This window comes from Cephus cinctus, unplaced genomic scaffold (genome assembly GCF_000341935.2).
Source record: "Cephus cinctus unplaced genomic scaffold, Ccin1 Ccin1_scaffold0189, whole genome shotgun sequence".
Classification (NCBI taxonomy): domain Eukaryota; kingdom Metazoa; phylum Arthropoda; class Insecta; order Hymenoptera; family Cephidae; genus Cephus; species Cephus cinctus.
Window position 1 is genome coordinate 1,349,679 of NW_014332911.1, and position 27,452 is coordinate 1,377,130.

Here is a 27,452-nt window from a genome sequence, read left to right on the forward strand (position 1 = left end):
CATCGCACTTTTTTAAAATATCTTGAAAATGATTTAACAATAGGCTTTTTCAATAGTTCTCGAGAAGTTCTACAGTTCCTGATAGGTTTCAACAATCGTTCTGCTACGCAACATCGGTAAAATATGTATTAAATATGCTTGTGGCATCATACGCTTCAGTGCAGGCAGACACGAGTTGCTTGCTTTTGTCATATTAAACTTACCGAGCTTCCACTGTGCGATCGAATTTAGGATTGCAAAGAAAAAAAGTATTTAGGCTATATCCGATGAGTTGTCTCGTTCTAAGTGTTGCTTTGGGAACCAGCGATAAGTAGCGGAGGACTCTGCCCGCCAGGCTACCCGTTCGTGATCACGTTCAGCTCGGCTACGACGGGATATGCATTATCGACGGAGGCGATGATCACAAAATTCTATTCCCGGACTCGCCGCTACGATTTAGCGCCATGTTTTTGGTATCGCCTAAAACCGTAGCGTTGTGCATCTCCCTACTGATCTCTGGTAATTTCGCCATTAATTGTTTGTCTTGTAGCCAGCACCATCATCCGTGGTATTCGTAAAGTTAGCATGTCCGCCGATAACTCGATCTACGGACTCTCAGAGGCTCACTTGATACAAAATCTGGTGGTAAGATTCCTAATCTTTTTATCTACAGTCCCTTTCTCTCTTTTATTGTTTTATCCTCACCGGGATATCTGTAAGATTTATTTTTCGTCAACGATCCCATATTTCAAATTCATATTATACCAATTATCGATTACTCTTTTTAAAAAGTTTCTAAATATTAAATTCCATCCAACTCCGACAGAGGGCGCCACAATATCCTCCATTTTGACCCAATGTCATCCATAATCCTTAAGTACGATAACGCGTCCAGTCAGCTCGGGAACCGTAGCTCGTTAAAAAGAATCGAGTGCTTGAGTAAGCATATATGGAATTGCTGAAACATAACGGGACTTACTCTCAAAGCTATTTGGCCCATTTCAATTCCGATAAGAATATCTATGATATTTCATTATCGTCATAGCAAACATTGCGCAACCCTTTGGACAAACCGTCAACGGATCAGGAAGGAACACATGCAGCTCGAGAGGATGATAACGCAAAACACAGAATGACACTCTGCCAGTGCGGGATACTCAATTGTTTCGACAAATAAAGGGGCCCACGATTCCGGAATAAGGTAAACTTTTTCATTTCTATATTTTGCTGATCCAACATTGAGAATCGTAAAACTATGATAGAGGTAAAAGCGACACTCGACGTAGGCACAGATGGCGGGATATACGTTTGACCTGCCTGTCAAAAAGACTTAGGTTAAACTTTTCATTATGAAATATATTCGTGGCAGACGCCCCTGAGGCTTAGGACTTTGAGCGTCGAGTAAATTTAGATTTTCAATGGACGTCCTTTTGTCTCTGCTTGAAAGACTCTACCAAGAACATGGCGTTCGAGATTCTTCAAGAGTAAAAGAAAAAGACAGGAATACGGTGAACGAGGAGTATCATTCTGGATATCCATATCCTATAAGAGTCTGGGTGCCTGAAGTGGTGAACAGCGATTGATATGGATGAGACGTTCAACTTTTGATATACGCTCGATTTGAAATGGAAAATCATGGCCGGATTGGGTTCGGACGTGACTTGAAATAAAGTTTAACTTTGAGGTTGATGGCTGCGGCGTTTTCCAGGTATTCGGTGGATTGGCCCAGTAGTTTGGTTTGAGGCAGCCATTTTTTCGTTCGTGTCAACACGTCAATCCCCAGTATTTCCAGCTTCCTTTCGATACTTGATTTGGTGTCTATCAGTGATTATAGTGTTACCCAAAACAATTTAATGCTAATTAAGACTGTCTTTTGAAAGAAGACAAGATATCCAAAGTTATTTCTTAATAAGAATACAAATGGCGCTAGTATTGGTACATACAAACAACACAATCCAAGCAGTAGCAGCAGCTCAATTTCTTTCGTTCTGCTTCACGCTCACCGACTGCTCATCCAAGAGAGACAAGACGAGAGACAAGAGAGACAGATCCGCCAAGCAGAAATTGAATGCGTCAACCATAATGCCGTGATAATATTTGTAGAGTCAAACGGTATCAGTTTAGGTGGGGCTTCCTCTCGTCGTTCGAGCGTGGCTCGAATCTCCGTCCTTCTTTTTCTTCTCTTCTCTTTCTTTTTACCTCGTTCTCATAAAAGAATAATTCCAAGAAGATTGCGTTCTCGTTAACGCAAACGAAATGCGCGATGCCCTCTCGTTCTCTTGTTATTTATTTATTTCCTTTTTTTTTCTCTCTCTTAGTCTCCCCGTCTATCGATCTCTTCTTCTTCCATGACTGCTCACGAGATACTGGATGGCGGTGCTAATTTGGGAATATCGTATACGAGGGATCTCGTGGCCATTGATGTACAGCCTTTAGAGCTTGTGCATGAGAATTTCGTCGGCTGCGAGTAAAGACAAGTGGATCACGGAAGTTAAAGAAAAAAAGGAAAGAAGACATTGTTAAAAGCAAAGGTAAAGGAAATAAAAAAAGAGAGGGGCGGGAGGTGGCGGTGGAAGACCATGCAAGAGCCGGTCCTGGGGCCACAACTTAAATTGCCTCGATAAAAGTTTGCAGAATAAAGCGGCCCATTGCCGGGTACGCTTACGAGGGCGGCGCGGGTTCGTTCACTGACGCTCACTATATCAGAAACATCTGCCAAACGTTATTACAACTTTGAATAAAGAACGGCGCCGCGACGGAGAAAACTTTAGCGTGGCAACAACGGCTTCTGCAATTTCTTTTTGTCTTTTACTTTTGTTCTTTTTTTTTTTATGGCTGTCTTTGTCCCTCCAATCTGTCTCTCTTTCTGTCTTTACTCCCACGTTAAACTTTTTCCTCTCACACTGCCGATCCTCTTGGCGTCCCTCGCAACCGACGCCGCCGCCGCCCTCGGCGTCGTTCGCCCGTCGGAACTCGGCGAATAAATCAAGACGTTATTTTAATTTTCCTTGGATACGTATTCCTGGAGTAGCCCGGCATTCCATCTATTTTAATTCGTCTTCCCTTCTTCGACTGCCGTCACTTCCGTTCTGGGCCAATCGGCAACCTTTCCTACTTGGCCAAACTTTAGATTACTTTCTCTGAATGTAAAGCCAGATGATTGCCAAGGGGTGGCGTGGGTCTCGCATCCCTTAACGCAATTTTCGAGACTCCAGATCTTTGTCGCAGCATCTCTGCTGCGTTGAGATTCTATATAAAATTTTTTTTTAAAGACTCATTGATTCCTGGATTAAATCAGATAGAGATACAGACACTGTAAATCCCATGTACTATATATGTTTCTTTGTTTCAGGACCTACCTACATGGTGGACCATCATCCCCATCAGTCATAAAATATGAGAAAGTATCCCAAAGTAGGAATGACAAGAAAACAGACCGTTAATGAGAATATGAAAATGGGTCCGTTTGGTTTATATGGATAAAGGAGGACGACAATAACCTAAAGGAAGTAAGGGGAGCATCATGGCTATCGACTCTGCCGTTCGGTTGGTTATCGACACGATCGTTAATCTTTTGTCACGGCTCCCGGTCTTTGCTTGGCGTTCCATGAAGTGCGCCACGCCGCCGCCTTTTGATGCTCCTCATTCCTTTCAGGCCCGATTCCCGTAGCCCCGGCCGTACGTAGACGCATGGATCGCGATCCGGCCCAATCGCTCCTGGTAACCCTTTTCTTTATTTTTTTTCATCACAAGTTTTTTTCAGGATCAACAAGGAGACCCCGTTCTTGGGGTTTTGTTCGCTAAGTAATTGTCCGACTGTTGTCGCGGTTAGCTGAAGCCCGGGTCGAAGAAGCTCTTGTGGACCTCGAACCGCCTCACCATCCACCATTGCTCTTATTTCACATCTGCCCAGTGTGAAATCCATTAGACACCGGATCGACGATCACGAGTCTTTCCAAGCAGAAAAGTTTCGTTGTGTTTTTGATAAGGATGAGTATATTTTTTTTTTATTTATTTACTATATTTGTTCGCCGCTGTGGTTCATTGTCCTTGTACGAATATCTATGTAGCTAAGATTGGTTCTGGTTCTGTTCTAGGGTCGAGGAGGGGATCTTGTTCGATCCGTCGCCCGAGGCACGTTACGGCAGCCATTTGTAACCGAATTAATTAGGCAAATCGGTACCCGCGATGCAGTTACAATTAATCTGTGCCCAGTTCACGTATTACCAGGGACAAACCAGGAGCGTAACTAGCGTACACGATGTTCGGCAATTCCGCATTGTGTTAAATTTATGGCACCCACTCAGTATTATATAGCTCATTTATTTTTCAGTCTCACGAGCACTCTAGACGATTACTCAGGAACGGCAGCCATTAAACAAGAGCTCAATAGCTCGTTCACGTGTCCAAGTTGAACTGGCCTCGCGATCTTTTATCATTTTCTTCAAAATTACCATGTCCATCAATAACCCAAAGTGACCATAAAATTGAGTGACCGTATCTCAACAAAAAATTCACTATACACAAGGTACACGTTCATCGACTCTTGTCTGTTAAAAATATAATATCTATCGTGTCACATCCCCAGATGATCCAGATACCGGAAACCATAATGCAACCCTGTTTAAATGTTGGTCTGGGGCTCACCGGCTGGTTGCGGTGTGATTTGTGGCGAGCGCTTAGGTCGAAATTACGTGGAGCCGCGCGCGGTTCTCTCTGCCAGGGTGATTAGACGTTATTGATGTATCGGACGTTAGAATCAAGCTGGTCCAGGTGAATCAGACGTCGGAACGCCGCATGGATGATCTGGTTGAACGACTGAATTTATGTGCGACACTTATCTGAGGGTAGCTAACGGTATCTTTGTTTTGCAGTGAACCAAGAGGGCATGTCAGGAGAACGTGGGAACGTGAGGCGCAAGCTGAAATCTGCGTATCGACGAGAAGAGGAATGAGAGGGGAGAGTGTGGTCCATGAGAGTTAAGGGGGATGCTGAGGTAGAAGAAGACACTTAGAAGTTTCTGGCTGATCTGAAGCGTAGCTACTCACTGGGTACGTGGGTAGGTGCTTTATATACGCTTTATATTCTATAGGGGTGCGCCGTGAGGCTACATATCTATATACATACTTGTATATAGATATATATTGATGATCTGAAATCGAAGCGTCGCTTAGCCGAGCGTGAATCCCATTTATTTAAATCAAAGGAAGGAGCAGCCTCTGTATCTACTCATATCGATCTCTCTCACTCTTCCAGGAAAACCAAAGAGATCCTCACGGCATCGATAGACACATACCTGGCCAGCTTGAGTGGGTGAGAAGAAAAATTTTTATTAAAATAATTTTTGTCCATAAAAAATTGTATCTTGAATTAATCTCAAGCAGGGGACACCGTACGTAATTGAGTATTAGATAATTTTTTGAAAGAATCCTAGGTGAATATTGCCGTGACGACGCCAGGCGTCGTTCTCGGATAGGAAGGAGCATAAGTGCGTCGGCTCTCGTGTCTTCAGTGAGGTGGCACGAAGCGAAGCAGAGTCTGCGTAAAAGAAGAAGAGTTTAAGGAATCCGCAGAGAAATAAGAAGAAGCGTGGCGCGAAAGGATGAAGAAAGAGAAAGAGGAGGAAGCGGAGAAGGAGGCGTCCGCAAGAGAAAGAGAAATGGAGGGGTTTCCACTGTATAGTCGTATAGCTATAGGGGCGTAAGAGAAGTGGGATAGCTCAGGGGCGGAGCAACCAATGGCCAAGAAATTCACCGGGTGCACGCCCATATTCCGGCGTTCCGCTATTCCGGCGGCTTTCATGTTTCATGCTCTGCAACTACGTGGGCTCTACCGCGGGTAACCCTCTATAGTTCACGGCTCTAGATGGCTCAGTTCACTGTATAGTATGTGCCGTAGCTGCTATATCAGGCCGACCTGGCCCGAGCCGGGGAGTTGACTCAAGTGTGAGCCGGACGTAGAGGCCGCGGCGGAATCGTTTCATTTTTATTATCGCTTTTAAAACAACTGAAGCCTCGGACCGAGCACCGCCGAGACCTCTGAAGCGAGGCATCAATCTACATTAGCGGCTAATTTCACATTATTACCAAGGGGGGGAAACCTCCTCCGCCTGGGCTTCGCGGCCCTGCTACGGGACTATTTTTAAATTTCGAATTCGCCACCTTGTTTCGCTACCCTGGACACACGTACGTCTTTCTTTGTACACGCGTGTGTGCGCTTGTGTATTCCTACCATCCTTTCATTGGCTACCCTTATCCACCATTTTGCCTCTTTACGGTCTGGCCACCGTAACCTAACCTAACCTACAACACCGCTCTTCTTGCTAATTTAGACAAACGAGCCTTTAATCCGTTCGCCACTGTTTCGCTATTGCTTCGAGAATTCGCTCAGATAATCGCACTATTCTTATTCTTAGTATATATATATATATATATAGATTATAAGTTTTATACGGAAATGCATTCTGTTACTTTCTTTAAGGTTGGTCTGATGACAATGATACCTAATGCTTGGTCATCTTTATTTTCTAATGATTTAGCACGGGTTAGAGTCCGATTGGTGGTTTAGTAATTACATAAAAAGCCGATAATTTTTCCAACTGACCGTTCATCCTGTCACGTTGATTTCTCTCTTGATTTCTTTTTCCCTTTTCTTTTACGTTACTACGCTATTTCCGTATCGCTTCTTCCACCGGACTCTCGCCTGTCTTCGTAGCGAAATTTCACTCTTTCTTGCTCGGCCGATATTTTCTATCGTCTCTCGATCGGTACGAACCGCCTGAAAGGAGCGGCGAAACTAAAGGTGCCAAACGGGGCCCAGTGCGCTTAATTAATTTACGAGGAGAAAACCGGTAATGAGTTAACCTCATGCAATCCAGAGAAGCTCCTCGCGCGCACGCGATCCTTTCGACTGAAACACCCGGTATACGTATATATTTTATTTTTTTACATTTTTTTTTTGGATACTTGCAAATCTTTTATTGGCGCTTCATCTTCGGAAACTTCATTAAAACATGTATTTAGGGTCTCAGTCTCTGTCATTTGTCATATATATATACATTTTTTGGGACTGATCTTCGCTATTAAATTACTGTAATTTCCTACATCCGCTCGAGGACCTCGTTGGTTTCCGATTCTACAGAGTGAACACCCTGTCATTTATCGGCGATCTGTGGGACCCGTAAAGTCCCAATTTTTCTTTTTCTCTTTTTTATTTTTGGAAAGGCGAAGGGCGACGAACTTTTTCTTTTCGTAAAATCGAGAAATAAACGTCTTACTTTCAGATGTAATCGTCCCTTCGCGACATATGGCCCCTTTTAAGTATCCATCCGACCCAGTGGGCCCAACTTTGACTTTGTACCAAGGTGGCGATAGAACTATTCATTAGCCGTGGCTATATTACCCTCTAACGAGGTCTCTTTGAGGAGGAGAAAAAAAAGTAAAACCGCGTCCGTTGACAAGCAGACTCATTCGATTTTAATGGACGCTTTCCAGGATACTGGCAGGGGAGGGTGGAGGGATGAAAAGAAAAAATACAGGTTACACACGTAATAAACGAGCGTAGTTATCCTCAAGCTGAGAACTGTCCCGGCACCTCGTGTTTCCGCGTTTCTTTCTTCTTCATCGCCTAACCCTTAATTTGACATTAAGGGTGAAATTAGGCGCAGGTGTTACGTCCGCTTCAATTTCATGGATATATATATATATATTAGTATGTATATCAAAATTCAGATACGAAATCATTGAGAAATCGAATATCCAAATGTTCCATATATCATTGGGAATCGCTCCAAACGGACCAATCGACAGGCACCCCAGTAGTATAGAATATTTTCATAATTTAATTCCCAAAATATTCCTAAACTCCCACGAGCCGAAATTATCAAAAAAAAAGAAAACGTCCCCCACCACTCGACCCCAATAATCGACCTAAAAGCGTCCCTCTCGAAAGCGCGACGAAACTCCCGAATCATCGAAGGAAATTACGAATGCCGCGTACACGAGAAACACATCGATTTATCTCTGCGGCGAGACAATCGGAAATGGCAGCCCTTCAGAATTTCGACAGAACAATAAAGAGAGGGCCGGCAAGCGGGGTACAGGGCTCATATGGGACCGAATATCGTCCCTGTATCACATATGTACAATTCCGATCGTATAACACGCGTCTAATATATAGGTATAGCAATGCGTGTTACTTTTCGCAGAATGGCTGTTGCCGTGTATGGCAAGGGTGGAATTCGGATCCCCCGTTGGTCAAGAGGGATGAATCCCGTTTACCGACGACGACGTCCTCGGCTGGAATAGACACGTCAGCAATGGCACCAGGAGGCGATGGGGGACGGCCGAGTCCTTCGGGACGTCGCGGAGCGTCGGGACTGGTAAGATGGAAAGATCAATAGGCAAGATAAGGGAGGAGTGTTTTTGATCGGTCGCCGCGTCGCATCAAGGGACGCCACCTTGATCGTTGTTAATTGCGCAATTCCTAGGAACGACTTCCCCTCTCTTATGTATCAACTATATTTATAACGGTCCTTATACGTTACTCTTTCATCTTGTACGATACCGGCCAGATCTGTATACCGATAAGGACATTGATACCGATACCGAGAATATCTAGTGCTCAATAATAATTATCAGTTATAATCAAGAAATAAGGGATGATCGATGATCATAAATTTTTTTTCCTCCTTCAAACCGACGAACTTGATTTAGAAATTTTTTTTTTCACTTTGGTACTTTTATGAAATTTGTTTTTTTTTTATCAAAGAAAATAATGTAACGAAGTCTTTTAGTATCGTAATTTTTTGTTATGATTTTTTTTTCTTTTTCTTGTTTTGGTACGCGCGTTGCCACTTGGCCAGCATCGCCGAGTGAGACGTAACTTGGCGTCGTTTCGCTGGCACTTGACAAGACGCAAAAATAAATGAGAGACGCGAGATTAATGAAAGGCCCAGAGGCGTCGGCTGGCGCGTAAAGAGAAGGGCCTCTACCAGTGTGAGGCCCAGAAGGATCGAAAGGGGGTAAGGGTACGTTACTTCTCGATTGCCTGGTACTTTTTTTTTTCCTCTGGCTTCGTCCTCCATATACGAAGCTGAGGTTGGGAATAAAAAAGACAGCTCGTTCGGTCCCCACGCTTTAATATTCCCTTAACGTCTTATTCACGTCCTCGGGATGTCAAGCTTCGCGACGGATGATTCTACTAATTTACTTATATTTAATTAGCCGCTTTAATCTCGCCTAGCCATCTCGTCCCTGGTACCGTCGGCATTGAGTACCAATAAAACGATCGAAATTCGAAATTCCAATATATACAAAAAAAGAATCCTTGATTTAAAAAAAATAATTTTTATCCAAAAATGTAATATCGATTTTTTTTTTATTTCTACAGGCTTGCTCCTATCTCGTAAGGGTAGTTTGTACGGTCGCAACGAGAAGATAGGAAAGTAAATTCGAGTCGTTAAAAAATAATCACCGAATTAAATCGAGCCGTCTGGCCCGTGTAAACAACCCCTCCGGTCTCCGGGCAAAGGGATGGAGGGTGGCTGCGCTGCTCTGGGGGATTGTTGCAGGCGCGTTCCTCGATAATAGATGGCACCCCTGGGTACCGCAAATGAACCACGAAATACTGGTGGCGCCCTGGACCAACCTGTCAGTGGTTCACGCCGGCCGAATTCGAGAGTCAAGGATGACTCCGGGCTGGGCTCCTGATGGAGTCTGAAGTGAATCGGGAATCGGGCGCATCTGTCGCTACGAGGCGACAACGATCGTACGATAATAATCGTTGCATTGTAAATGCCTTGTAGCATCGCGGCCCTTGATGCGACGTACCGATTATAATGAATTCGAGACAGTCTTAATGGCCGCGACGATAACGCATTATGATTTTAATGCGCCAAATGCTCATGATTTTCACGATCGTACTATAGGACCGTGCGTTGCGTAATCGAGCGTAAAATTTGAAAAATCTCATTAGAAATTTTCATCGGCTTTGCGGATCATTGAATTCAGGTATCGGATGGTTGATCGTGGTATATATATGTATATATATGATGAATCCGTCGAAATGTATTATGGGAGATATTTTATCACTAGGAATGACGGGTTGGTGTGTGTGTATGTATATATATATAAATTAAATGCTTTTATTTTTATTTTTTTATTTTCCAAAGTCTTTTATAAGCCCTGTAAGTCTTTATACGTATATAGAGTGTAGGCTTATATGTATATATATATATATATATATATATAGGGTGGAGGCTCAGTTGTACTTGTTATTTTGAATTCGTTTGAATACGCGCTATGCTAAAGAGGGGGTGACAGAAGGGGGGGTCGGAGGGGGTAGCCACCCCGTTAGCTAGCGTTAAATTAGAACCATCATGGCGCCCTGGGTACTGCGAGATAGGCTTTCGAATATTTAAAGCTACCCTCGAAAATTTCCAAGTACCTCGTTTTGGGGATGAACTTTTGGCGTTAAGGGGATGCCGAGACCCACTCGAGATTCTGTGTTAGACGAAATCCCACGGAGGACTCGGAGACGCGGGGAAGTGAATATCTTAAGGTCCAAGGAGTGTCTATTTTTTATTTCGAAAAAATATCGAAGCTTACACCCCTAAAATTGTTTTTTTTTTTTTTTAAATAAGAACCAGATCAATATTTTTTTCAAAATTTTTGCACGAGTCGTATTTTATGGATTTTTTATAAAAAAGAAAAAGGGTAGAAACAGGCTGAGAAATATTTTTGAATTTTCCCGCGACACACGTCGATACGTCATCGACAGGTGCGTATAAATATGAAAAATAGCCCGCAGCCGGTTGCACACTGGACTGATGCATTTTCGTCATAAATAATGGCTCGTACTTTCGAATAAATAAATAAACGTGATCAGCGTAACTCACGATTACCGGTACGAACGGCCGGCGGGGAGGTAGAGGGGAGGTGGCCCGAGAGAAGGTACCGGCATCCCCACTCCGCGAAGTCCGGGAAGACCGTCACTTTTAATTTGACCCCCATGGCCGATGCTTGACACGTTTTGATTTCGAATTTATGGCCGAGACTGCAAAGTGCCTGATTTATTGGTCCGTTCGGCCAATAAGCGCTCGGGGCTGTATTGGCTCGTGCCTTCGAGGAATCCGTTGCAGAGTCCGTAAGGCAATTTTGAGTCTGATAAAAAAAAATTTTTTTTTTCAAAAATCGAGAATGATTATTGAAAGAAAAAATAATAGTAGGTCCAAACGACACTAGGCAAAGTGTCTATGGACACGGAAAAAAAAAAGTTAGTACCGCTATAAAAGCAAGGGGAGAAAAGTGGTCGAAGCCAGTGCCAGGCCAGCCACTGGGGTGCCATTATTTTGGCAGGCAGTGGCCGGAAAATTGTTTACCGGATTGTTTAAACGAAATATACTAAAGTTTACTGATTTTATATCAGAGTAAACGCAACCCCGGGAATTCCCCTTGTAGAATTATACTAACGAGCGTTTGCTACCGGTGACGTCACCTGAGGAAAAAAAATATATTAGTTCAACCCTGAGATAAAAACTTTTAAGTCATATTACCCGAGTAATATATATGTATATATATATATATTCTTCATCTGTCTTCACTATATTCGTGGGTCTCATATGGGCCCATCGAAAACTGACCCGTCTAATAAAAAGAAATTTCTGATCGCCCCCTCCCCATGGCCTTCTCTTCATACCTATAATTTAATATAATTTATTACCTGGCCATTCGACAAGCACCTATCGGTGTAAGATGCAATTATTAATAATAATCGATCTCGAGCTTGTACAGTCTGTCTTATACCCATCTACCATATGTGCCATGTATTAAGTTGGCAGCTTTGAATTATATTAATGAATTATTTTTTTTCTTATCAAGGACTCGAGTAAGCTCTCACTTAACGTATTGACTTGGTATAGGATACGTGTGAAGATATCGATCTCGAAAATAGCGATTATCGATTTTTTTATTTTTGAAAAAAAAAAAAATATTCTCAACTTCCATTAACCGGAAGATCCTTTAAGTAGTTCTCGTGCTAGATAGATTAGACTGGTAATAAAGGGTGGTTGGGACGTACTAAGGGATGAAACGATCCACGGGGGAACCACTAAGGGTAGCTTCCTGGAAGAGTCACTTGGTTCCAGGAAAACAGATTTAAACTCGACCTCTCAGACGGAAATCCTCGACTCGCCAGACTCGAGAAAGTTTCCTACCTTTTAATTAGTTACCTCAGGAGTTTCCCCTCTGTTAAATATTTCACCCTTGTCTCTATATAATAAGGGATGAAAAATAAATGCGCGGAACTATTGTCCAAAGGTATCGGTGTTATGGGTCCATGATCGAGAAAGTTTTTTTACCTTTTAATTAGCTAACTCAAGAGTTTCCCTTCTGTTAGATATTTCACTCTTTTTTTTTATAATAAGGGATGAAAAATAAATGCAAGGAACAATTGTCCAAAGGTATCGGTTGATATGGGTCCACGGTAAGAGATAGGGGTAGGTACAATCGGAATGTAGAATCGAAAGGAATAAAATTGCAACAGGGAATACAGGGGTTGTATCGTTCGGTATGTATTTTTCTTTTTCCTCATATTGGATAAGGAAGAAGTAGAAAAGGATAAAAATACAAAGAAGCTAAAATTGGAGGATCCGACGAGCAAAGCTTGTCTTGCAGGAATTTTATGGAATTTTTGTGGGTCTCGGTGCGCAGCAGGAAGAAATGTCGAACCCAAGAGAACTGAGAGGAGGAAAAGGAATAAAGACAAAGAGAGAGAGAGAGAGAGAGAGAGAGAGAGAGAGAGAGAGAGAGAGATAGGAAAAAGCAAAGCGAATCCCTCGGCGAAGTAATTCTAGAGGAGAAATTACTTAACTCTCGGATGATACATAAATTAAGTCAGAATCGTAAAGGGGTCGTGCACAGTCGCAGCCAGTTAGCATGAGGGGGCCCCAGGGGGCTGTATACCCCCTCTCAACCACCGCAGTGCCGTCCTCTCAACCCTTTACGATGCTACGCCACTGCCTAATAGAATTACCCTCTGAGCTGAAGTTGGTCGGGTTAGATTGAAATTGCCATCACATTTTTAAAATCTCGTTAATTAAGTCAGAGCCTAGGTTGTCATGGTTACCGTTAGGGATATACGTATTTTGTTTACCTCCAACGAGCCAAAGTCGTAGCTTAAAAATAGTAATGAAATTGGGGTAATGAAAAATTTTGTTATTAAAATTTTTTTTTTTCATAAATTATCCAAAACAAATAAAGCCCCATAAACAACCATAAAACCCATAAAGTCCGTAAGTCCCGTGCGAAATGATTGCTCGTTCAGATACATGAGGATTTGGATGATAATAATTCGTAATGTCGCGTGCATCCCCTTGATGGGGTTGTACCACCATAAGGGATGGGAATGGAGAAGAAAGTGGAGGGCGTATCTCCTAGAGATTACGAAATATGTTCCCTGATCCATGTGCACACGCCTAGCGGCTCCAAAAAGCCTAAAGCCATCGGCTGAAATCCCAATGGGAATCAGGATTATCCGATGCCCTTGATAAGCTAATTCTTTAGATATTCCCCATAGCCGACCTGCCGCAAGATAGCTCCCGAAATCCCATAAAGCATGCGAGTGGGAGAGAGAGAGGGAGAGAGAGAGAGGGAGAGAGAGAGAAATAATAGACTTCGCAAGATGAAACGTCAGGGTGAGTCAAAATCAAGCAAAATATTCCCCACAATATTTATTCGTTTCATCAGCAACGAAATATTTGCATGTTAACGAGGAAGAACGTGTTTCACAAACAGCATACAAAAAATATATATCAATCAACAAGCTCTTCCATATACATACTATTAATTTAAAAAAAAATTTCAAAATCCCATAACCCGCCCATACCAAAAATCCAAGTCGTACGATTATCCCAGCGATAAAATATAAAACGATTTTCTGTTTTTACCGTCCACCCGTTAGTATCACAACCCCCGAAATGTAACCCAACTCGGGAAGGGTTGAAACGCGAAAATACACGGGCCATAAAATTCGCCAAGTGCAAGAGTGCTCAGGGCGTCGGCGTCAAAGCGTCCCGGCGGCCGTTCGTGCGAGTCGCCGGCGCTCGTAAACTTTCAGCATCAGTTTCCAGCCGCGTCTGTGATTCCCGTGATAGACTTCAAAAGTGAATTTCGAGTGCAGACACCCCCTTTCGAAAAAAAAATTTCAAAAAAAGCATTGTTTACTTCATCCGAGGCGCCGCGTCGTAAGATCCAGTATCGCGTCTGGTTCCTAACCTGAAAGAGATAGAAAAATGTCAATGCGCATGCGCGGCCGAAAGGTCCCTTCTGTCAGCTTATTTATTCCCGTCTAAAATCTCATTCTACTGAAATATCACGTTATAGCCAGCGGAACGCGCATTCCCCGTATGATTTTTCATTAAAGTGTCCTCCGCAACTGAGATATGAGCTGGGACATTGAATGTAGCTGGTCCCACGAGTGCGAGGGAGCGAGCGCCATACGTCGTCCCTTAGGTAGGTGCGAGAGGCCGACACGCTTGGCCGGGAAATATCGTCGGCTGATCTATGGCTCGCACGGTTTTCCCATGAGCGCGATAAAGGTGCTGCCATGTTGGAGTTTATACGTATATATACCAAAGAGGGAATACGAAGCCGTAACCTGCGTTTTTCCTCATTTCCTACGGATGCCCAAGCATTTTACATATCCTTTCAACACGTCCATGAACATTGATGACGTCATACGTATACGATGAAATTCCGCCTAATGGTGGATATCAAAAATGCACATGTCAAATACCCAGGAACGACATGCTCAAGACCTGTGAAGTCATTCGAGTAATCGTGTACGTATAAAGTAAAAGGACAGGTAGAAAAGACATGGAAAAGACGTTCAAGGAACATTCGCGACGGTGCTAGATCGAGAAGGGGGTTACTTAGGATTTTCATTATTTGTATCTCTGTCTCACTCGCGCGCATGTAAATACATATAAGTCCGTCTCTCTCGCACTCACGGCTGGTATAGGAAACTCGAAAAATTTCGAGGATTTACTGGATTTCCTGATAAGTTTGGAAGTTTTTTTTTGGACAATTTTCGACAGTCTCTGTGGGGACTCGGACATATTGTCATATCTTCATCGCGTGTACTGAAGGTAGACATGTAAATTCCTTAACGTCTGACTGTTGCTAATAAATGCCACGAAGGATTCTCGATGACCCAGGTCGATCTTGATCAAACACATTAAACCTCGACTTCCGGCGGACATGGATCCTAAGTGGTGCGAACATTGTGGACGACTATATCCTGAAGTAGGGAAGTGCCTGAGCGTCAATGCTGTCGAGTGCCATTGTCGTCCTTCCACATCCTGACAATCACGAAGCGAGTGACAGGCCTCATTTACAGAGGAAATAGGAAAGTCGAGTGGCTCCTTTAGGACTATTTGTCGACGGGCATTCTGAATGGTTGTCAATGAGGGTGAAGCTGTTTTTCGTATAAAGGAAAAGAAAAAGTACAATGATCGCTAAAAATAAAAAAAAAAATTTTTTTACGCAAAAATAGGAATTTTTGCTAGTTTACCTAAAAATCCAAAATCCGAGATCAAACTTTCGCGGACTATTCTCGTCGCATCGGCGTAGATGCTTGTTACGCGTATTTCTAACCTAAATGTAAAAAGTCCTGAAAAAGTCAAGGGTCAAACCTCAAGGTGTACAAGGGGAAAGAAGAGGTAGTTCATTAATTCGCATATCATCGTAATTTCACGGCGCGTTACGTTAACGAAATGACTCGCGGGGGTTGCTGGCAGTCATCGTTCCTGATTCGGCTTTAAACAAGCCACGAAATTGCTTTACTTTTGATCCGGGTTACCCTCTGACACGCGAAGAGGGTGAATAGCCTGGGCCTACCTATACTTACCCTTAGGTACACGCACCCTGGATCCAGGGTGAACCAGATGCCTGCTGCGAGTCCCGTTAGCCCGGTCGGGCCGGAAGAGAAATCCGGCCTTGTTGAATTACGTTGGGCCGTGTCAGATAGGTGGCGGTAGTAAAAAACAAAAAAAAAACAAAAAAAAGGTATCGAGCCTAATTTCATCCCCCAACATGGCGTCCCGTCTGGGAATTAGCCTTTTAAATTGTATCTCGTGTCAACTTATGGTGTCACGTGTTTTCAACCCTTAATGGAAGGGTCTCACGATTTTCAGTATATTTTTTTCAGTCTAAACCTCTTTTTTTTTCACCTAATTATTCATCCGCACGAAGGATTAACCTGGGTCGCTCTAAGAGTCGAGTAAAATTGTGTTTCCGATTCCCCGTGGAAAGATCGTCGATTCTATCCCCCCCACGTGCGGGAGTCAATCCGAAACATATTTTCGCGAGGTTAGCAAATTCCGTTCTTTCGTATATATATATACACCGGATAGTGGCTGACCGGCGTTTTCTACCCCTGAATTTTATCCCGCCACGAATAGCCATCTCCCCTGAGAGTTTTATCCGGCTTGGGGATCCTCCTCGTAGGACGATGTCTATTTTCAGTCCTGGAGTAAATCGGAAGAGTGCCAGGGCGACGCGTGCTACCCTTGTATGTTACGTACCCATAGTGGGGAGAGAGGTGGTTCGCTTAGATACACGTTGCTACCAATATAGAGTCTCTTCACGTACGGCATCCCATAGGAGCGAGCAGGATAGAGGTAGAGAATGAAACGGGATAGAGAGAGAGAATGAAGCCGATTCGTTGCGTAGCCTGCGGCCAAAGTCCCATGGGTCCCATAACGGCCCCAGCATCCCTTCATCCCTTGCCGTTATCGGCCACACCATATGCAGCCATGTGCCGTGATTCTGCGTGAATCCGCACCGTGCATCCCCGGGTGTAATTTGTATTAAAGATTTTTTTTTCCAAATTTTCGAAAATTTTTATAATTTAAGATTCGTACGATTCGTCTATACTTACGACCCCGTAGACCCGTCTCGGGCATCAAGTTAGAGAAAGTCAAGAAAGAAGAGTGTCGGGGGATGGTAATGGTAAAAAAAATGTTATAAAGGTAAAAAGAGGGAGAAACGATTTGTTCTGATTTCCCGCAGCACGGGGAAGACGTGAACGCGATATTGCGTATGTATCTCCCAGGAGGGGCGGCGGCGCGATGGTTATTTTTATTTATGAGGAAACCACCATGAAAACAGACAGTAGGGGGACATAGGGACAAAACCCCATACCACGTGTATATAGATATACCGTAACACTGCCAGTACGTATACGGCTGTACGGCTTTTCGCTTCTACGGCCTCGCCCGGCCCCTACGGCCAATCTGTTGGGATTTCTACAAGTTGATTTCGCTCGACGCTTCTGACTCCTGGACAAATTTCTGCTTTACGGGAATTATATTTTCCGGCCGAAATGTCGCGCCTGTTTATTCCCCAGATCGTATTCGGTATCGTCCCGAACCTACTTGTCGTTTCAGTAAAAGCGTTTCGAAATCCGTAAAAAAAATTTTGTTTGAAAAAAAAAATTTTTTTTTCACTTGCCATCAAAATCCTTACCGATAACGTACAGTCGGGGCCAATTTACGTGGCGGTAAAATAAAGTCAAAATTATCAATAAAAATGAAATATTATCAGGGGACTTGAGTTTCCTTATCAGTAGGTTCTGACGAAAGAAGTTGAGTTCACCAGCGGTTTCGGTACTTTAATCAGGAGTTTCACTACCCCTATACCCCTCGCGACCTCGTACTCCTTTCCTTGCGGTCCATACGGCCGTAGCGTCTCGGCGAGATAATAGACTAATTAATTCCATTGCTAATTGCCAGCAACAACGGGCGTGTCACAGCTAATTGGTTTGAGTTATTGTTCTCGTTAAATGACTTCTTCTTTTCTTTTTTTTTTTCTTTCTTTTCTATAGGGATCCGTACACTTGATAAGCTCGCGCCACTATTTATCCCTTTCCCTACACCGCCATTTTGAATGACGGCATCCTTTTAAATTTTTTGTCGAATTCTTTTTTTTTTTACTTATTTTTATCTACAAGTCTTTTCATTTCGAACGATACATTGATAAATCGAACGGATCGATACCCCGCTCTGTGATAAATCTGATATTTACGATGATAAGAGATACTAATTAATATGGATTTTTAAGTGACCTCTGGACCAGTTTTTAATGAGTGTATATATGTATATAAAAAAAAATCATTTTTCATTGCACATAATCAACGACGCTCAATTCTTCATTTCGATTTCTTGACGGATCTAAGGATGCTTAATGATAATCATACGTCGGGTTAATTAGTGATATTTTTTTTGGGGTGTGATTCAAAAATCTTTTTGTATCAGCCCTCGGACCTTTTCGAGGGCGTAATTATTGGTTTTCGTGGGTATTAGGAGACAAGGCCGTAAGTGGCAGACAGTATCGAATCGAAAGTCAAAAAGCCCTGGGCTGTTGATCCCCATGTAATTCGTCGCCTGGAAAGTAGCGACTGGGGCTTGCTGGTTGGCTGGTTGAATGGCTGCTAGGAATCCGAAGCTATTCGAGGGGCTGGAACCGTCGGCCATCTATCGTTCTATTTGTTAGCGGGCTTAGCAAATCACCCCGGCGAGCTTACACGGTACTTGGCTGCAAGGGTGCTAAGCCCTAAGTCTTTGGTTCTTCCCGTAGGAGAGTAAAACCGACCCCCTATCGCGTTATCACTGCTAATTTTCCAGTCAGAGTCATCCAGGCCAATGCAGAGAAATCCCGTAACGTCCTTTGCTCCTGAGACTTCATCTTTTTCACGAATTCTCACGGCGATTGACAGTTCCTAATTTTTTTCATTCCACCCTTAAATTTTCCCACTGAAACCCTTGGAATACCCATTGAATTTTAAATAATCATCGGATTCGTTTCAGCCTAAATTTTACAAAGATATATATATATATATATATTATATATACAACACCAGTCAGACGCTTCGTAAAGTCATGGGTACAGGGAGGGGTGGAATGATATGGGGGTAGGTTCGCAAGGTGGAAGCGACAAAAAAAAAGGTGGCAGTAAAAAGAACCACGAAATTTCACGGTGCCCGGACATGGGTTTCGGAGAGCGAGGGGGGTAGCGTAAAAAAAGAGAGAGGGGAGGTGGAGAAGGGAGAGTCGGCCAATTTAAAGTTACAAATTCGACCATAAAGACGAACGGGGGTCCAGAGGAACGAGGCAGAGTGGCACCACCATAGAAATAACGGGGACGCTTTAGGTAACGCGGTTAAAAAAAAAGAAGAGAAGAAAAAATAAAAATAAAGAGCGAACACCATGAACCCCTAGCGCGACAATCGAGCTCGTATTTTCCGATTAGAGGGTGGCATTCACTTATAAGCCATACCATAACACTTGTCCGCCGGCGTTATGAGGCCTCTATGGGGGTTTTCATGGGGGTGGCGGAGAGAGGGGGGGACGAAGGGTGTACGCGCGACAGGACAGATTTACGGCCACCTTGGGTACTGATTCACGCTACCACGTTTTCCCGGTCCACGGGGGTGTGTACAGACCAGGCGCAGGAAACCCCATAAGCAGAGGTCCCGTGCCACATGTTCATTCATGAGTGCCTCGCCAACGGAAACCCCATAGGCCATAGTAGAAGTGTTATGGGGTTTGTCGAATTCGCGGGTATAGAATTTCTATACGGTGTAATTATTATTTTATGAGAAATCACCCCAAAGAAAACCCCATAGGACGTGTATCCCATGAAAATACAAAACCCCATAACCCCCATGGTAAGTCATTCCACTTACAATCCTATATTCACACAACAATCCACATTTCTATAAAGTTCACCGTTACAAGCCCCAAAGTCCATGATAAGACCTGGTTTCACCATAAAACACCATGGTGCCAGTTAATTCCATTTAACGTCATCTAATTAACCGGCCTCCAAAGGGTAAGACCGTATTAAATTTGCTTGCCATAATTTCTATGGGGTAGCTAAGAGCCGGGTTCCAGTTGGTTTCGGCGGGGCTCCCCCGTTTCCCCGTCTTTACAAGCCGACGGTGGCCATCTTGTTGCTCCTGCTTGGTATAACAACTTAATGGACTCGGAATTAACCGGTAACAAAGAAACTTTCGGACGGCAACAATAGACCCGCGAGATTCGAGATAGCCTGTTTTATTGTCCTGCACGGACGGTGCCGTCGGTACCTGCCACAATAATAAAAGGGAAGAGCCAAGTCGAAGGTGGTAACGTCTGTTCGCGATGACCGACGGCCGCACGGCCATTGTTGTTGCTGCGGGATCATTTCATTACGGTGCACCATAAATTTTCGATCCCTCTCACAAAGTAGAGTCCTGGAAGTACAAAACGTGCTGCGTAAGATTCGGCCACTGGTTTCCCCCTGCAACCTGATGGAGGTCATAAAAAAAATATATATATATATATACCCAAAGCTAATTTTCCCTCTACTTCCCCGCTAAGGCGGTAAATTCAAATTTGTTATTTTTTAAAAATATAAAAACCCCATGGCACCTGTCCGTTACTATATTCTTGAACATTTACATAGTTGGTACCTTCATTATTTTTTTTTGTCACCTGGTAATCACGTAATAATTTTTTTTTTTTCGAATTACACAAACTTCACACCGAATCTCACATGCTGCAGCACAAAGTCGATTATGGTTCATAAATTTAGTCAATAATTTCACTTGTGACCCTTGTGGCCCTTGGTATCTATATCTATATATGGGTTGAGCATTCGGTCTATGAAGTAAAGTGAGAGAGAGAGAGAGAGACGGCCGAGAGGGTACAGTGGTTAGGTATAGGAGATCGTGAGAAGTGAGTGTGTCAGAGAGAGAGGAAGAGATGGCGGAAGGAGAAGAGAAGGAGAAAGAGGAGAGAAGGAGAAATTCTAACAAATGGTTGTTTCCTCGAGGGGGTCCAAAGGTCCGGCTCGTCTAACAAGGTGTCGGACGCCCCGGGAAGCCGTACTTTCATCTCGACCGACCGAAAATCGACTTTATCTTCATCTCGACGCGAGTTCACGCCGGGTCCAGAGTGAATTACATACTCGAATTGATATTAGCGATGCCGGGAGTGAAGCTGTGCTGGAGATTTAAAGAAAATAAATTTTAATGAAAAAACGAAAAAACATTTTTTTTTTTCTTAACAAGATACGAAATAACAATGATAATTGTAGAGACGTTATACGATCAATCTTTGAGGTCGGAGGATCCTGGTGATCTTAGATAATTTCCTTCCGAGATCAGATAAAATTAAGATGATTCTCATTGGGTTTAGCCAGTTGTTTGAGAGCCGTGGAAATAAGCACGGACAATTACCATTGGCCAAGTTACCCTTTCGTTGGAGCGAATTTTTTAGTTGCGCTATATATATATATGTATATCCACATGTTCCCTATGCTTCTTGAAAAGCGCCTTAAGGCCGGCCGCGAGGTTACGTCGAGCGTAAAGGACTATTCCATCAGTAGCAAATTACTAGCAATTGGCCTTCCTAAAGAACGACGCCTTTGATTTTGCAACGGTCTGAAATAGCGCCGCGGCGTCCACACCGAGGTGTATCGACTCGGTGAACACCTGTAGGGACGTTGGTGTCGGTTGAGGTGGGGAAAAAAAAAAAAAAAAAAAAAAAAAAATGTTGAAATAACTCAATAAAATTTTGAAAAATCTCGGGGAACGCGCTCCGATTTTCTTGCAGCCGTTTATTTTAATTTGACGCGAGCCAAGCAGCGTCGGCGCCGATACCGGCGTCCCTTTGTTCTTTCTGCTCATCTGACTGCAGCACCGGCACTTTTATATACTTGCTGCGTTTTACATGCCAATTGCTCCAGTGTCGTAAGATTAAAGTAACAGACCCTGAAATCCTTCGTTTTTTCTTACGTACCTTGATAAATTATCCTCCTCCCTTGATATTTTGTGTAATTTATAAAAAAAAAATTCTACTTACCCTTTAACGTTGAATTTCGCTTTTTTTTTTTATTCATTTTTTAGGGCCCCCCATGTACCCCTCGGTATTCTCCTCTACGGCCCTGACCGTTAAGCTCGGTTTTAGCGAGTTGCATCGTCCGGAGTCCCAAGTTGCCGAGCATAAAAGCTACCGTAGTTGGTACCGGGACGTATAACATTTAACATTTAAGCCTTTAGAAGGTTGTAAGGTTGGCTCCCTGTAATTATCGCCAAGGCGCGGCGCCTTGAGGTCTTCATTATTGCGAGCATCCTTGTTATTTCTCTGTAGCCGAGGCACCGCGTGTACCGCAGTCCAGGACTCTCCGAGCGTTTAGTCGAAGAACGTAAATGCGCCGGAGTTCATTTTTTAAAATCTTTTATTTTTTTATATTTATCTCTCGACGTACTTGGCTCGTACGAAAATTTTTTAAGTATTTTTGAAAAAAAAAGATCATCCAACCTGGTCTATTTCCAGATAGACAATGTGGCCTTCGCTACAGCAGCCATTTTGTATGCTAACCATAACAGAAAAAAAATAAAAGCGATCAAAGAGATTTTTGGAAAATTCAAAGAATCAAACGTTCAGGCTCTTATTCCAAACCGAATGAAGATTCTTCTCTAGTCTGTCTGTCAGTCCTGGAATTCTGTATCTGCTTCGTGGAAGCTAAAGAAAGAGATGGGATTGTATAATGGGAGAGAGTGAGAGGGCACGATAAAAGGGAAAAAGATAGTCAACTGTTTATATATATATATATATATATATTCGGCCCAGTATATATATATATACATCCGTACGGATACTCGCGATCGTAGAACAAATCGAATCTCTGGTCTTTATCATGGATGCTGACACTTGGCTTCATTCGCGCCTCTCCTTTATATATATATATATCCTTATCTTTGTATCCTTCAGGACCTCGGAATCCACGGAATGTATTTGTTCCCGTTTCACCAGGAGTTGATCGAAAGCGTGACTCGCATCTTTCCCGTGGCTTAATCAGTGAGGATAATTAATTTTATGGTCGATTCGTAACGCGTCCTGCGAGGGCCCAAGGAGGACGTCCCAAGGACCTCGTGTGGACATTCACGATTCATATTGAATAGAAATAATGGGCATTTTCAAAATTATTTCGCCAAATTTGGATATCAATGTTACCACCATATATATACACACGGCATATATGCTAGTTACATATTCCCATATACCACAGGATAACTTATTCTCCTAGGTTGTAATACCTGCTCCTTCTAGATAGGCCAAGCACGAAATCTCATCGACAACCCTGAACGACCACCCTCTATATGAGAAAGGCTCGAATTTGCGAGACACTCAGGACTCGCACGATGAGAATTCGCGAAAATTCGTACGAGACGCCATATTTCAGTTAAAGCATGCGGGGCTGGCGTTCGATGCCTCTGGCTGGCGTTGCCATGGCAATTAATTACCTTCATCCCTTCTCGGCCATGGGTGCGCACCTCTAGCGGGTGTCCTAAGTAAATCCATACAGGATTCTCTCTCTCTCTTCGTTTTTACATTCAACCCTTATAATTTCCTTGCAAAAAATAATGTCCACCCGGTAACCATAATTACGAAATAATAATAATGATTATTCGTAACAATTTTTATATTAATTTTACAAGGGTAGGGGGGTGCAGGGGTTGAATAACCAGTCACGGTATATAAATTAAAAAATTATTTGAATCGTATATTACAGTTGTCAATTTTGATTTCGACTTTCCCTAATCACTCGAAATTATTTTTCATACTTTTTTGCGAACACCCTGTAGATAAGAGGCCAAGCCAGATACAATCGTGGCTTTTCCCGTAGTGGCCACTGGAGATAATAGTGTAACTGATAGTAGTGGCTAACTAGAGTTTCACCTCTCCCCTCCCAAGAACCCCTAAATTCGATCTCCCTCCGATACAGGAAACGTGAAGATTTTTATATCGTCATCTCTCTCCGATTTGTCCACGGCTAATTTTCGCACTGGCGAAACTATTGGCGCTACGTGAAAATTGCCTTAACGTAGCTATTGAATTTTTATATTTCAAAAATTGAGGTTATGATATTCTAATCTCCAGCGGTCATCCGTATAGGAAGAACGTAGATGGAGATGAAATGAAAAATAAAACGGATGCTGGATAAGGGTCTGTGGGAGATCGTATAAATCTGGTGAAATTCGATCTCCCTCCGATACGGGAAACGTAAAGATTTCTATATCGTCAGTCTCGCTCCGATTTGGTCCACGGCTAATTTTCGCACTGGCGAAACTATTGGCGCTACGTGAAAATTGCCTTAACGTAGCTATTGAATTTTTATATTTCAAAAATTAAGGTTATGATATTCTAATCTCCAGCGGTCATCCGTATACGAAGAACGTAGATGGAGATGAAATGAAAAATAAAACGGATAATGGGATAAAGGTCTGCGGGAGATTGAATAAGTGTCGTGATGCATGAGAATTCAATAAATTACCAAGCTCGGGCTTTCTTACGTGGAATTGTGTGAAAGGGGTAAAAAAAAAATTACATCGTCTTCAATAGAACCAACGGGGAGTCCAGATCTAGAGTTTCTCATTTCGTTCTCGTATCCTTTATTTTTCACGTTCTCCTATTTCTCATATACACGATTTTTCCTGGTTTCTCTGGACCCCTGCATCCTCGCAGCATCCCGGTACCTACTGGGCTACCGAGAAGAAGTAGCAGCGTGGTGAAATTAAATAAAAAAAATATATATACGTATACGAAACAAAAAAAATACAAAACACGGGGAAGCGTCGCGACGCTCGAAGGCGTCTCTGCAAAGAGCCGTTATGAGGAGGCATAAAATCGTAATCCAATTTGTCGGAGAACCACAATAGGTGCGGCTCGGGTCAATGAAGTCATCGCACGTCCGCCATTCGACCGTTTAATCATCATAAATTTCGCGAGAGACCACAAAGCAGCTTTTTCACACGTAACCAAGGACTCTGGCGACTAACGATAAATAGATACCCGTAAAAAAAAAAAAATCAAAAAAAGTTCTCCCCTGGCATCGAACCCTCGAAAAAAAAAATTAGCGATCCATGATGAAAATTTTTCAAAAATAATTCCACTCACCGATTATCACTCGGTGGATGCCTAACGCGATCGCAAGATCGTTCGAGCGGTTGCGTAATGGGGGAAAAAAATGTAATCAGAAAAAAAATCGAGAAGCTCGATCGTTCCAAGAAGCCGACAATTACCCTCGTTTCCAACGATCAACCCGTGTTTTATTTATTCATCTATCCGATCCCTTTGTCGATACGGAATCCCTTGGCTGACGATCGGTAACGTCCACGGCTAGTTTCTCGATCTCAAACACAGCGTGACCGGCTCAGGAATTTTCTATTGTCGAGAAATTCATTTGAAAAGCTTCCGCCTTGAAATCTCTTTGGCGTCCTGCTGCATCGTGTATATATGTATGGTGTACTGTGTGTATGTACTGGGTGAACCGATTTTTTTTAAACAACCATCCCATCCTCTCACTTTCCGAAGAAAGTTCTTACTCTCCCACACAGTGCCGACCATTTATTTACTGGTTACCGGTTAGCACTTAACCGTGAGTCGATCTAAAGATCGGCAGGGGTTATGGCCCGTGGTTGATAGACTGTTGAAAAGAACGATGGAAAAAAAAGAAGAAGAAATGGATGAAAGAAACACCCGGTATAATTGTATCACCGTAGTGACGGAGAAATTCATTTGGACGAATAGTCGGTCAATTAAAGAAATCCATTAATTTTACCTTTAAATTACTTTATTTAACGCGTTTGCTTTGCCTGATTATAACTTTCTTGGTGGAACGATATCAATGGGCAGAATAAAGATACAAGGTGCTGATCGATACGATAGCCTTGACGAATCTTTACAAAGAGTATATATATATATATATTATATATTATATGTATATATAATCTTATGTAACACAATTGGTATTAGAAATAAGGTTAAATCATATAATTGATATTGGGAAATTTTTTAGAAAAAATTTTGTCAATAATTTTTAAGATTTAATCGTTTTACTTGATATTGATAAAATTCAATGAGAATTTAATTTATTTTAATATCAGTTGAGGTTAGGTCAACCTGACAGGAAGTTCATTATTTGCCAGCAGTCCAGGTAACTCCCATATGACTTACGTGTGTTTAGCACAAAAATTTTCGCAGCATCTTCTCTATATTTTTATCGCTGGACCCTCGCGCCTATACGCAGCATCCATACATGCCTAGAGCATTGGAAATGGAGTCGATTCAATTCACAAGGCGATTCCGAGTAGCGGGACGAACTTAACGAGACTCGATCTCCATTTATCCGACCGTTATCGCTGCGAATCGAGAGCGAGTTCGATGACACGAAGATCTTGTGATCTAATTTCTTCTTTCTATTTCACGCCTCTCATTCACTTTTGCCGTATTTGTACTGTACGCGGGATCAATTAAGGTTTGTAGAATCTCGATAGAAAATTTTTCAACCTATACACCGTGTATGTAGATGTAAATTTTTTTTCAATATTTCTTTCCCATCAAGACTAATAAACTTTTTTCTTCCGTTCTTCATTCATTCACTTTATTCTCGACTTTTGCCAAGAAACTTTTCGGGTTTATTCATTGGAACGAACTCGAGCACCATTCGATACCTTCGCCACTCATGAGAGAGCGTATCTAATATATTATTACGATCAAAGTAATTTTCTTTAGATTTTGGTTCGAATAGGCTGTCCACGAGACAGACATGTATGTCTCTATTTTCCAGATGTCAAATAGCCAGATAAATGAAATTGGTGGTAAAAAAAAAAAAAATTAAAATTAATTTTCTAAAATTTTTACATACATCTCCTTACTTTCTTTACCGATTGTACAGTCTGTGAAAATTTATCGAATTGAAATTAGTAGATACCGCTAGTATCCTAGTCGCACGTATACTTTGATCCCCGACTGTACATTGCTCAATCTTCCGCCACTTATGACATCTCTAATCGCATCTGCAGAGAAATTCTCGAAAATCCAAGAGAGCGCCGATACCTATCGCTATTTGGAAGCCAATGAATAAGGAGCGAATATACGGATAGGGACGGGGTGCGGGGATACTCGCTACGGGCCTGGTCATATAACGTATCAATCTAAATTACAAATTCCATCGCACAATGGAAGACGCCGATCCAAGAGAGCCAAGAGAATCTCAAGACCGTTAATACGTAGAGCCGGCAGGGAGATTGTGTTCGCTGGTTTGTGAGTGAGGAGCATATTAACTTAATTTATTTGTCCTTTATTTGGCTGTCAGCCCGCCGACAGACACACCAGTGGCGTCCATCCCGGTTATTTTCACTGGGTGCCCCGAGCAAAATAATATTCCCCTTTGATCCTGGCGAACTTTCGCTACGTGTTACGCGACGAAGAAATTTGTTCAAAAAAATTATTTAATTGGATTTTAGAAAAAATCAAGGGGGGGATAGGGGGATGATTCGAATGACCGAGTGAAATAGCGTTACGTGCATCCCTTGTTGACTCGAGTACTGTTGCGGTGTAATGACGTCATAATGGCCGTCCTCAC

General features: G+C 42.7%; 1 long non-coding RNA gene across 1 annotated transcript; it reads left to right on the forward strand.

The window, feature by feature from the left end:
* The first annotated feature begins 893 nt into the window (after positions 1–893).
* LOC112493903 lies at positions 894–4,845 on the forward strand. The gene is made up of 5 exons (XR_003058847.1): positions 894–1,180; positions 2,298–2,510; positions 3,332–3,657; positions 3,743–4,507; positions 4,568–4,845. It is a non-coding gene; the product is annotated as an uncharacterized LOC112493903 (long non-coding RNA).
* Positions 4,846–27,452: the final 22,607 nt, after the last annotated feature.